The sequence below is a fragment of the Balaenoptera acutorostrata genome, chromosome 9 (genome assembly GCF_949987535.1).
Source record: "Balaenoptera acutorostrata chromosome 9, mBalAcu1.1, whole genome shotgun sequence".
In the NCBI taxonomy this organism is placed as follows: Eukaryota; Metazoa; Chordata; class Mammalia; order Artiodactyla; family Balaenopteridae; genus Balaenoptera; species Balaenoptera acutorostrata.
Window position 1 is genome coordinate 59,072,468 of NC_080072.1, and position 13,339 is coordinate 59,085,806.

The window sequence follows — 13,339 nt, forward strand, 5'->3', positions numbered from 1 at the left end:
GGGAGGCAGAAATTGAAGCTAGGCCTCCTGACTCCCCCAGTCCAGTGCTCCTTCCAGGGTTCCGTTACAGTCTCAGGAGCTCTGGACCGATGCTGGGGTAACCTTCAAGAAGAGTCTGACAACGTTTGGGATTCCACTTGTGGAAGTTCAGAGAGCATTAAGGGACTTTGTGCAGAAAGGCCTGGTAAGAACTATCTACAGCTTTGCTACTCAATGTGTGGGCCATGGACCAGCAACACCTGGGAGCTTGTTATGAATGAAGACTCTCAGGCTCTACCCTGGACCTACTGAATAAGAACCTGCTTTTTAACAAGATCTCCAGGTGATTCTCATGCACAGTAAATCTTCAAAGTAAGGTAGAAAGGGGCACATTCAAAAGTTTAATGCTTGTAACTGAATTGTCAAGGTTTAGGAGATACAGCATATGCAGTAGAGTCAAAAGTCATGGGGAGTTTGAATAACATTAAAGGGTGATACTAAGATGCTCTTGTTATGCTATTTGGCTAGGAGATCCAGGGATACCTGAATCTTCCTTGATCAGCCACTTCTCCTCACTGTAAATTTACCGTGAGTTGTATACCCAAAGGAGGAAAAACAAAACAAGATAAACCCTAAGGTAGAACTGGAGTAAATGTGTTTCACATAAAATATTCTTTTTTTTTTTATTTTTATTTTTTTTGAAAGGATTTTCTTTTTTATTTATTTTATTTATTTATTTATTTATTTTTGGCTGTGTTGGGTCTTCGGTTCGTGCGAGGGCTTTCTCCAGTTGCGGCAAGCGGGGGCCACTCTTCATCACGGTGCGGGGACCGCTCTTCATCGCGGTGCGCGGGCCTTTCTCTATCGCGGCCCCTCCCGCTGCGGGGCACAGGCTCCAGACGCGCAGGCTCAGCAATTGTGGCCCACGGGCCCAGCTGCTCCGTGGCATGTGGGATCTTCCCAGACCAGGGCTCGAACCCGTGTCCCCTGCATTAGCAGGCAGATTCTCAACCACTGCGCCACCAGGGAAGCCCATAAAATATTCTTTAATTTTGCATTTTCTCATTTAATATTACCCCACTGACCCTGTAAAATAGGTGCTATTATTTTGTTTTCCATTTCACCATCACCACCACTACCACCACCACTTCTACATAGCTTGTATCAATGTTCTAAGTCATCTGCATAGATGACTTAATCCTTGCAATAACTTTATGAAGTAGCTCCATATTCCAGATAGGAAGACTGAAGCATAGAGAGTTTTAAGCCACTTGCCCAAGGTCACACAACTAGTATGTAGTACATCTGGGATTGAATGTCAGGCAATCAGGCTTTAGACTGCATGCTTGGAATCACTACACCGTGCCCTTTTGCTGAGCAGAACAGTCAACCAGCCCAAGATCATACAGCTAACAAATGGCAGAGGCAAGGTTTAAACCAGAGTCTCCTTCCAGACCTGTGCTCTTAACAATACATGGTGCTCCAAAGCAGGGTGAGATTCCTGGTATCCATGCTGGACTTCCTCAGTCTCTGATGATATCTGTCTGTCTGTCTGTCTGTCTGTCTGTCTGTCTGTCTGTCTATCTATCTATCTATCTATCTATCTACCTACCTACCTACCTACCTACCTACTATTCTATTGCTCAGCTCTGGTCAGGCAGCACAGTGTTACACTCTGTCTCTGCTGAGTTAGCCACATTTGTAGTCTCTATGGGATGTTAGTTTTTTAAAGACATGTTCTGTGTCTTATTCATCTCTATGACCCCAGTCCCCAGTGCCTAGCTCAGGACTTGCCTCATAGTAGTTTCTTTATAAATGTTTGTGGTTTGAATCGAGCTGTGTACTCCCCAGGGGTCATCACTCTAGGGTAATGGTTTCCAAACATTAGTATGCACCAGCATCACCTGGGAGGTTTGTTAAAAGACATTACTGGGTCCCACCTCCAGAGTTTCTGATTTGGTAAGGCTCAAGAATTTGCATTTTTATCAAGTTCCCAGGAGATGCTGATGTTGCTGGTCCAGGGACCATGCTTTGAGAACCACTGATCTAGAGAGTCTTCAGAAAGGAGGAAGGGGGCTTCCCTGGTGGCGCAGTGGTTGAGAATCTGCCTGCTAATGCAGGGGACACGGGTTCGAGCCCTGGTCTGGGAAGATCCCACATGCCGCGGAGCAACTAGGCCCGTGAGCCGCAATTACTGAGCCTGTGCGTCTGGAGCCTGTGCTCCGCAACAAGAGAGGCCGCGATAGTGAGAGGCCCGTGCACCGCGATGAAGAGTGGCCCCCACTTGCCGCAACTAGAGAAAGCCCTCACAGAGAAACGAAGACCCAACACAGCCAAGGATAAATAAACAAACAAACAAACAAACAAATAAATAAATAAAGGAGGAAGGATTGAGCCGGGCTTTGAAGGATTTGCAGGGAACACAGACAAATGAGGAATGTTATCATTATACTGTTTAAAGTTCACATTTCAAGAGATGAGTCACCATACCCTCTTATAAGTACACGACCCTGTAAATTAAGTATGGGAAAAATATGACCTCTGATAATAAATGCTTTGAGACAATGTGCCTTTAACTAGATCATATTCGTTAATGTGAAGAAGTGCAGACATAGACTTCAGCTATCATCAGCTGATTGGGAATGCATGGTCAATCTTTTCATTTTCTAACAATGCATTATTGTTAGAAATTTATCACTACAGGGTAGAGTGATATTACTTGGTTATTGATTTGAATGTAACACATTTTATTAAGTCATATTTGGGTTAGAAATCAAAAAAGGAAACCTTATCTAAAATAGAAACAGACAAAATGAATGGGTAAAAACAAGCTACATGATATTATTTGCTCTTATTGTTTCCTAGCAATGCAGAGTGCAGACAGCTGGTTATGGAGGCCAATAGCAGTGCTTGTGTAGACCAAACCAGCGCACTATCTAGGAAGGGGGTTAGAATTTCTAGTCCTCATGGTCTTCTCTGGTTAACAATTTTATTCCAGTGATAGAGACATGGGATGGGGCAGAAAACGTTTCTCTAAACTATCCTTTCTCCTCCCCAATCAGATTCTTCCAGGAATTACCTTCAGAGAAAGACATATAAACAGGAGCCATCCAGAGGATGGTGGCCAGATTGGTGAGGGGCCTGGAAAAGAGGGAAATTCTTCCCAGAGAAGGGAATGTTGGGTGTGGGTGTATATGATTATGCACCCTTCATAGGGTCAACCCTCATATCTTCTCTCGAAACTCTAAACATTCTTGGTGTGTTGCTGTTTAACAGATCAGACTGTAACCTACAAATTTGCTTACCTACCTGTCTCTCCTGTCTCACCATGAGTTTTTTGAGGGACTCAGTCTCAGTCATGCTTAAATCCCTAACATTAACTATAATTCCTTGAATAGTGTGGAAACTCAATAAATGTTTTTTGACTTTAATTTAAATATTGTATTGTTGGGAAGAGGGGGCACACCTGGTTTGTGTGACTCCAGATAACAGAACCGGATCAGGGTGGCTATGGAGAGGGAAATTTATTATGGTCTATTTTATCAGGTTTTGCATCTATATTAATACATGGATGATAATGCTACTTGTGAAGAGTAAATGAGATAATTTTGTAAAATGCTTAGCATACTGCCTGGGGCATAGTAAGTATTTGAAGTTTTCTGTTACTATTAATATTATCAAGTAGCCCTTTTAAATTCTACATTGTAAGTTTCCATGGATGCCCTAGCTTTGGTCTGAATCTCTTCTTTCCCGTCTCTTCTCCTCGCCTTTCTTCTTTCAACTACCACTCATCCTATCTTTTTATTGACTTCTTATCCATTTATCTATCCAACCACCAGATGTTCATTCACTCATCCTCTTGTCTACTCTTCATCTATTCACACCTATATTACTTACTTACTTAACCCATCCATTCACCTTGAATTGGGTGGCTGTGGTGTAGTGGGAAGTGCCTGGATGTAGTCACATCCACACCCTATGAGTTGAATCCTTGGACGGCATTGGCTGTAACAGAGAGTAGGGGGCACTGATACTGGTGTTTTGAGTGGCTGAGAAGTGGACTGTGGTCCCCGTCCAAATGACTTTTCGTGGTTACTTCTGAGATCCATTGAGGTCTGTAGTCCCCATCAGGGCACTGAAGCCATTCAAAGTAGTGGGATCTGAGCGGCGATGTGTACATTTACAATTAGATGGTATTATTCATCACAGGAATGTTTTATTTAAAGAAACCAATAAAGCAGAGGGAGATTGTGAAGATGTGCCTATTTCAGCTGGCATGTTTGTTCAGCAACTGGCACAACGAGAGAGGTGCAGAAGAGTGGATGAGATGAAGAACACCAATTATTTTAATTTTCTTGAAGAGGGGAACTGAGATCACAGTTTTGACCTTCACAAATCTGAAAATTATCTGGAATCTAGGTAATTCAAGATGATCATGGGACACTTGGCAGAGCAGGAAAAAACTGGCTGTAGCTTTTATGTTTGACTCTCCTGTGCAGCTGAATTAATTGAAGTGAAATATCTAGAGGAATACGAGTGATTCTGGTAATATAGTAGAAAGAGCATGGGTTTGGTGTTGTTCAGATGAAGGTTTGGATCCCTGCTCTTCTATCTACTAGCTGTGTGTGCTTGGCAAATGGTTTAATGTTTCTGAGCTTCAATTTCCTTATTGGTAAATGGTATTAGTGACACCATTACATTATTCAATGAAGATTAAAATGAGATAAAGTTGATAAAGCAGCTGGCCGAATGCTAGATTCAGCTCAATACATATCGTTCCCTGTTGGTTCCAACACTGTGTGCTGGTTAAGAGACACCTGGATATTCTGTTCCTTTCGGCTCAAATGCTATAAGAGTTTAGCATGTGCTCTGAAGAGTGAACAGGATGATGAGGGACTTGAATCCATGTTCTGTGTTCTGAAAGGAGATGAAATGTCTAATCTGAAGAGCAGATACTCAGGGGAGACAATATTGGGGTCTTCAAATACTGAACAGTATTGAGGAAAGAGAGTGAAGACTTATTGTATATGTTCTCTAAGAGACTGAGGAGTGGAAGCTACATGAAGATACATTTTAGCTCAAATATGAAAAGAGAAACACACAAAAGACTTTCTACCAGTGAGTCTAACTGAAGGAAAGCGGCAAGGCTCCTGAGAAGAGGAGAGGAATGAGCTTGGTCTTCAACGTGCAGGGGGTCCTAGAGAGCCTGGGGACATTGGTGGTGTTGGGGGGGTCATCCCAGACAGAGGAACATCAGATTCGGAACATCGTCATGCGGGGCTGACATGGTGTGATGTATGAACATTTAGCCGATTCTGGAACATGGATTAGGTGGACGTTGCAGTGAGTGGCAGGGATCATGGAAGATTTAGAGGTTTTCCCGAGATAATCGAAGGCTTTTGACTGGACAACAATGTGATCAGATGTGCTTATTAGAAGAGAATCAGTGATGACAAACAGGACAGCCACGACAACCCTGCCTAACTCTGCCACTGAGTATGTGATCTTGGGCAAGTTATTTCAAGCCTCCAAGACACACTAGGAAAATGGAGCTAATAGTCTTGTCTTGCTTCCTTCTTGGGTTTACCCGAAGGCCAAATGCATCACGGAAGTGGAAACACATGAGAAAAATGCAAAACGCAACAAAGGTATTTTATTGCAATTTTCCCCATTCCTGATGAAGGTGAGTGGTGTGACAATGGGTTGAGAATATGTGTTCCTTAGAGATCTTGGCTTTTTTTTCCTGCATTTTTTCCCCCTTGACTGTGCTCTAACAAACCGTAGCAATGCCCTGTGTCCCCACCTCATTTTGTAGACCAAAAATGTTCTGGCCCTTCCCTTGCTCATGGTCTCTGTCTATCCTGGCTGCGCAGCTGGGACTTGGGCACCTGGGCTGTGTAACTGTGAAGTGCTGTCACCTATCAAGCTGCTGATCCAAATCTCCGTTAGAACATCAAACTCATGGTATCAAAAGTGGGGCCTGAGGAAGATCACAAATAGGTTAAGGTTCTAGTTCTTTCATCTTTAAGTTGGGAATCAAACTTCTGACTTACAGGACTGTTGGAAGGATCTAATGAAATATAGTAAAAAGCCTGTAGAGTACAGTCAATAAAAGCCAAAGCAAATAAAACAATAAAAACTATAGAAAGCAGTAGTCATTTAGTGAGCCATGGATATGAATATATTTGTACATATTTTAATTATGTGCATATGTACTATATAGCCAGGGACTTCTGTTGTTTGAATAAGAAATAAAATTAAGAAAAAAGAAGCACTGGATGTACCTCATTTCATCCTGGTGAGAAGACCTAAGTGCTTCCTCGACACTGAGGCAGGACTCAGTGTTGCATTAGAATATCCTCCGGTCCAGACTGTTATCTTGTTTAGGTCAAACTATAGCAGTAATTTGGATGCACAACCTCTACAAAGGCATGGAGGTGGGCCTGGCAGCCTGAAGAGCATCAACACAGCTTCCAACCGCAGGTCGTGGGTCAGGATGTCAGCTTCTAAAGGCTCCTCATAGTTGGGCTATTTTGTCAAGCTCTTGATGGCTTTATTTTCTTGCAAAAATGTTGTTATTGTATCATCTCCATTTGCTCCCCGCTGTGGACTGGTGTGAAATTCAAGACCAGAACCTCCCTTCCCCCACCTCCAGGTGCTTGTATTTGGAGATGGACTTTGAGATTCCACTTTTCCATAAAAATGGCTGCTTATCTCTCCGGAGTGGTCCTGCCAGAGGCAGAAGCCTGGCCCTTGTAACTGTGACTGGGCTCTTTGAGCTCTGATTATGAGTGGCTGTGTGGTGGGGCTAGGGGACATCCCTCCGAGGGGTACTGACTGCTTGCTTCTTCACAGTGACTTTCAGGGTATCTCCAACTTCAGCTTATAGAAATGGATTTGAGGGGCTCTCCATCATTAGTCTGTAAAAATTCTTACCATTTTTGGAAGTATTTTACCCCTGAGCAATTCTGATTTTGATAGAATTTATGAGTCCAGTGGTTGCTTCATTATTAATAACAGTATCATAATAGTAAGAGTATTATATAGAGTGATTTTGGTAATTAAAGTTAGACCAGCACTGGAGTCTGGAATCTACTTCTTATTAAATTATGATTCTGGGAAATTTTCTTAACCTCTTTATGTCTCAGTTTCCACACCTTAAAAACAGGAATGATCACACCAACTTTTCAGAGTTATGGTTTGTGAAGGGTAATATGACTTGCCTGAAAACCAACCCCATCTTAGTGTCATATTTCCAAAGGGCATTAAAAATAATTGATAAGTGAGCAAGACAAATATATATGATATCACTTATATGTGGAATCTAAAAAAATACAAATGAACTTATTTATAGAACAGAAACAGACGCACAGACATAGAAAACAAATTTGTGGGGAAAGGGGAAAAGGGGAGGGGAGGGTTGTTAGGAATTTGGGATTAACATATACATACTCCTATATGTAAAATAGATAAACAACAAGGACCGACCGTATAGCGAACTGATAGTGACAGTGAACTATGTAGTTCACTAGTATGAACTATCATACTGATAGTGAACTATATCAATATTTTGTAATAACTTATATGGGAAAAGAACCTGAAAAAGAATATATATATATGTGTGTGTGTATATATATATATATATACATATATATATACACATATCTATATATCTATATATCTATATCTATATCTGAATCACTTTGCTGTGCACCTAAAACTAACACAACATTGTAAATCAATTATACTCCAATTTAAAAAAACTGATAAACCACTTAACTTTTTACCACAGACCTCTCTCAAATACAGTAAGTATAGAGTATGTTCATAGCACACAACATTCATTAAAACATTTCTTTCTCCATCAGTTTATTTTCAACATCTTTCGCACACTGCAGTTTCCACTTTCTCCTTCTGGGCGCCTGTAGTGTCTAGGCTCTCTCATAAAAACCAGCCTGTGTAAGCTCTTTGGTTGCCCTTTCCTCCGTTCCTGCCTTCCCTGGCTTCCCCCAGAAAAGGAAGGCCCTGGGGCTGATCCTGCAAACTGGAATCCTTCCACCTTAGGAGAGGGGGAGGGAGGAGGGGAAAGGCTACAGACACCACTTGGGTAACCGGCTGGAGAGTGGAGGGTCGGCTACTGGGAAAGCTGGGAACAGTGGGGTGAGGGGACCAGATTCTAAGAAAAATGATCAGTGGCCACACATTCTGGCCTGACCTCCTCCCCCGCAGCTTGAGAACTGTTGAAGCAGAAGACTAGGGAGATGGGGAAATCCTTCCACCGCGAGTCTTTAGTCTAGCCCATGAACAGGCTGAAAGAACCCTCCGCTGAGGACACTGGCTGTGAGAGGCTGTGAGGTGGGCCACACTGGAGGGGAGTTGTGTGTAGGGGAGCAGGTTTGGAAGACTTTGGCCAGGATGTGAACTTCTTTCCTGGTCAGAGAAACAAACACTGAAAAGATCTCCTGCCCTAGCGCAGCCCCCTGAAGAACTCTCACATGTGCCCACAAGAGAGCCAGAGTTTGGATCTCCGCCATCAGGCAGACGTTGTACTTAGCCTGAGAAGCTCAAGGCGGAGGTGGTGACACAGAATCCAGGTAAGTAAGAGAAACTCGCTTCATCCCACCTTCCGTTCCCTACTTTAAGGTACAGGTGTGTGAACCTGCCCCTTACCTCCATAAGTCACTTAGGCTGGAGACTGGCTAGCCCTGGTGGAGAGAAGATGGGATATGAGATGTCAGTAGGGTATAAGATTGAAGTTTCAAACTAGGTGGGACATTTTTATACCCAAAAGCAACCAGAAAAATACAGAATCTGTCAAAGGTGTCATTAAGGGCTGGGAAAGGGACATTTGACAACATGGTTGAAGGGAAGGATTAGAGAGAAAAAAAGACAAAAAAAAAAAAAAAACCTGTTTATATTTGCGCCCTGCTGAGTTCAGACTGTTCAATAAGCCAGTTATGTCTGATGAATTTTCCTTTATCCCTGATACAATAATATAGATGAAAATGTCCTATAAGCCGGAATGTACTATACAAATATTAGTTATGATTAATAATCATTACAAATAGAAGTAGAGAAATAACATGAGGGTTTTCTTGAATTATCTCAATGTTATTTTAGAAATCTAAAGCATCAAAGCACAATTCCTGGTCTGGAGTGAGACGGAAATCAGCAGTGTTTCTAGCACATGGCCACAGGGGAATAGGGCTAGATTTCTGGATTTGGCTCAGGGTTCTGGCAGAGCAGGGAGCGCCTCATTTTGCATCCTCCCTAATGACACCACCATTCTGCAGACACCCAGGACCCTCTGACTATTTTTTTTCTCCTATCGCTTACCCGAGAGCAGTAGTTATACTTTGTAATTGTACTTGTGAAATGCTTTCACTCTGAATCCTCTCTCTCCACCTCTATGCACATAATGAAAACACCTCAGTGAGTGTCAGATACTATTTATGCCTTATCCCACTCACCCTTCACAGTGGCCCCATGAAGTAGGTACTACATTATCCCCACTATACTGTACAAACGCGAAGACTGAAAGTCAGAGAGGGACAGTCACTTATCCAAGCTCACACAGCTAGTGGGTGGCAGCGGGCAAACTTGACTTGGAAGATTCACCTTAACCCAGGTACTCTATGTGCACTTTCTCCATTTTCTTTTTTTTTTTTTAAATATATTTATTTATTTGTTTTTGGCTGCGTTGGGTCTTCATTGCTGCACGCGGGCTCCCTCCAGCTGCTTTGAGCGGGGGCCACTCCTCGTGGTGGTGCACATGCATCTCATTGTTGTGGCCTCTCTTGTTGTGGAGCACAGACTCTAGAGTGCAGTCTTAGTAGTTGTGGCGCACGGGCCCAGCTGCTCCACGGCATGTGGGATCTTCCCGGACCAAGGCTCGAACCCATGTCCCCTGCATTGGCAGGCAGACTCCCAACCACTGCCTTACCAGGGAAGTCCCACTTTCTCCATTTTCATTCATCCTCCACCCTGCTGCCAGGGTGCTCTTCCTAAGTCTTGTGCTGTCCTTGTCCTGATGAAAATCCTTCCAGGGCCCTTTAATGCCTATGGACAAATTCCACATCCTCAGCCTGGTGGTCCAAGCTGTCCAGGAACTACCACCAATCTCCTTCAGGCTCCATACTCCTTGGAGCCCTCGGACCCCGTGGTAGTCTCTGATGGGCTGTCTCTCTCCTTCTCAAAGTGCTGGAGCAATACTGTCTGAGCAATGCCTGACCCACACAGGCCTCTCTGGTTCTCTAGCAAGAAGCAGTTGTGTGGGATGGTCAAAGCAGAGCTTCAGGAGCAGGTGGATTTGGGTTCTTACATCAGACTCAGCCTGTTCCTAGCTGTATGAACCAGGACAATTTATTTAACCTCCATGAGTTTTGGTTTCCTCATCTGTAAAGAACGGTAATTGTGATAGAGGTACATGAGGATTTACTCAGCTGATACAGGCAAAGTGCTTAGCATGGTGCCCAGATCATTCTAAGCCCTTCGTTCATTCCTTCCATATATGTGGAGCATATTGCGTGCCAAGGGTATGCTAGCTTCTAGGGATACCACGATGAACAAACCAAGTCTAGTTCCTGCCCTCATGCAGTTTATAGTTTAACTGGTGAGACAGACATTAACATACCAAACATAATTATTTGAGGTGCTTTCTGAGAATGTTCCCTGAGATGTGGCTAGGTGGTACGGGGATTACCCTGTCTTACGTAACGTGTGACCCTGGGAGGTGAGCATTGCTAGCCCCACTTTACAATTGAGGAAACTGAAGCCTGGACCCATTAAGAGATTATCTCAGGACCAGCCAGACAATAAGGAGTGGATACAAGTCTGGAACCAGATTCGTCTAACTTAAAACACGAAGCTCTTTCTTCTATACCTACTTGCTTTGTGCTATTGATGGGAACCTCGACTGCTCTTAAAGAGTTTTCCTAACCTCTTGCTCCTGAATGATTAGATGACTAAATGAATGAATGACTGAATGAATGAATGACAAAGCATTAATTGGTTGAAAGTATAACAGAAGACCTCACAGACCAGCGAAGGAGAGTCTTACTTTAAAGTGGAGGTACCCAGTCAGCAGTGGTTCTTCCCGATCCCCTGGAGGTGGGAGGCAGAATTAGGCCAGCCGGCACGTAAATATTTAGGAGTGTTAGTAAACGTCTTCTGAATAATGGATAAATATATCAGTTTTTGTGAGTTGGCAGCTAAGGAGTTAAAAATAAAGACACTGCTTTGTCCCCTCTCCCCTACCATCTAGCTTCAATCTAACCAAAGCAATACTACCATCATCAATTTCATACTTGGGGTGGGGATGGGGGAGTCCCATGAAATATTTCTTTATAAATAAGAACTCTATGCTTTAACAAAAGATATTTGGAAACCACTGCTCTAAGGGATCAGCTGCCGCAAGATGGCTCAGGAAGATCCCCAGATTTCCAGACCTATGGAGGGAGGGGGCTGCTGGCAGCTGCTGTTTACCTTGAATGCTACTATTCCTCCTCCATCTCAGTACCTTCTTACTCAGAAAACACATCCAGCTTACATCTGGGGAGTGCTTTAGAGTTTACAGAAAGCTTTCACATGCATTATCTCAGCTGATCCCAACCATGACTCCTGAAGAACTGGGGTCCTCTCCAATTTAAAGAGAACACTCAGGCTGGAAATCATGAGTAGCTACAAAGTCGCAGAGCCTGGGCTCTGAGAGTTGTGTCAGGCCTCTGTGGGGCTGCCAGTCTCTGTGGTCACTTTATGTGAAGCAGATTCCACTTTGCTATTTTCGAGAAGAAACACAAGCCGGCCATCTTGCCCTGGTCTAGGCTGGATGTGGTCTTCTTTCAGAAGCATGTGTGTGAATCGGGGGTGGGAGCCCTGGAGAAGAGGGTCACCAGACTGTGGGGCTCAGGTGGGGGGGGGGGCGGTCATTTCATTGCAGAAAAATAACCCATATGTGCAGAAATCCTTGCGCCTCTGCCAGACAAAGTAGCTTTAAAGGGGAGGGAAAGGTCTAGTCCATTGGGTAACATGTCTTTCTTGGGAACTGTTTCTGTCTGGACAGCTTGGCATTTGTATGGCTACATTTCCATGGGAACCCAATCAACCAACTCTCTGAACAAAATATAGGCAGAATGTTCTAGAAGGGGGAGCACTGGATGGGAGTTAGGGAGCCTGGTTCTCACATTGCCTCTACCACTGAACACTTGGTAGCATTCCTCCCACAGCCCTTTCTTCCTTTGTAAACCATTCTAAGACTTCTCTTCCATTCCAGCAGCCTCCTGCCTTCCTTCTAAGCTCTGCTTCACTTGGTTGCAATTCCCAGACTTGAGTCCATTTGATCAGGATGTTTGTCTGAGCTGGATATAAGCTCACTCTTCTGGTCCTTGGCTAGTCAGGCTTGTGCCTGGGTCTGAACTGCCATATGTCATGGAGGATATTTGCTCCTGATGCAGGCTCTTGGAAGGCCAGTTGAATATGTTTCTATATGTCTAATGGGCTCTTTCATCTCCTGCTCATGAGCTAAAGGAAGTCATGTGACTTCCTTGTCCAGAAGGTTAAGACCACACCTCATCACCCCGGACCATTTCCTATATACAGGATCAAATCCAGCTGCTGTAAATCACCTGTACAGTCTCTCTCTCTTTTTCTCCTAGGCCGTCTGGCACTGAGCTCAGAGCAACGACTAACTTCAGGGATCAGATTCCTGCTGCTAAGAGGTTGATTAAAATTTCAGAGCCTGAGGTGGCTTTGCTTTCCCTGCTGGGTAGGAAGAAAAGGGGCTAAATGCAATTAATCTAGCCCTCCTTCCATTCCTTCCCCAGGTCTCTCTGACCCGGAAGACAGGTTCAGATGAAGGCAAAGGAATAACAGGGTAAATGGGCGAAGTTAAGAGAGGGAGAGAGAAAATAAAGACAGAGTGACCTATGCTCAATTCCTTATGCTCTGTTGGTGAAGTCCACACTGCAGCAATGTCACTTGGAAAATAACCTGGCCTTGAATAGCAAGAGCTTGAAAACTGTTCATGTCGTTTGATCAGTAATTCCGCTTCCTCAAATCTGGCCTGAGGACCTGATCAGAATTGCAAATAGAGCTTTATGTACATGAATGTTTATCACAGGGCTGCTTATTATTATAATGAATGTTGTTAATAATCTCAATGTCTGATCTGGGATTAGTTATGTAAATTATGACTCATCTATACAGGATGAAACATCCTGTAGTAATTTAAAATGATGCTTACATAGGTATGTTCATCATGCTTATGACGTAATGTTAAGCAAAATCAAGCAGAACAAATTTTGGAAAAAATATCAATAATAATATGTAAAGATAAAATATGCTTAAGAAATATTCTGGGAAG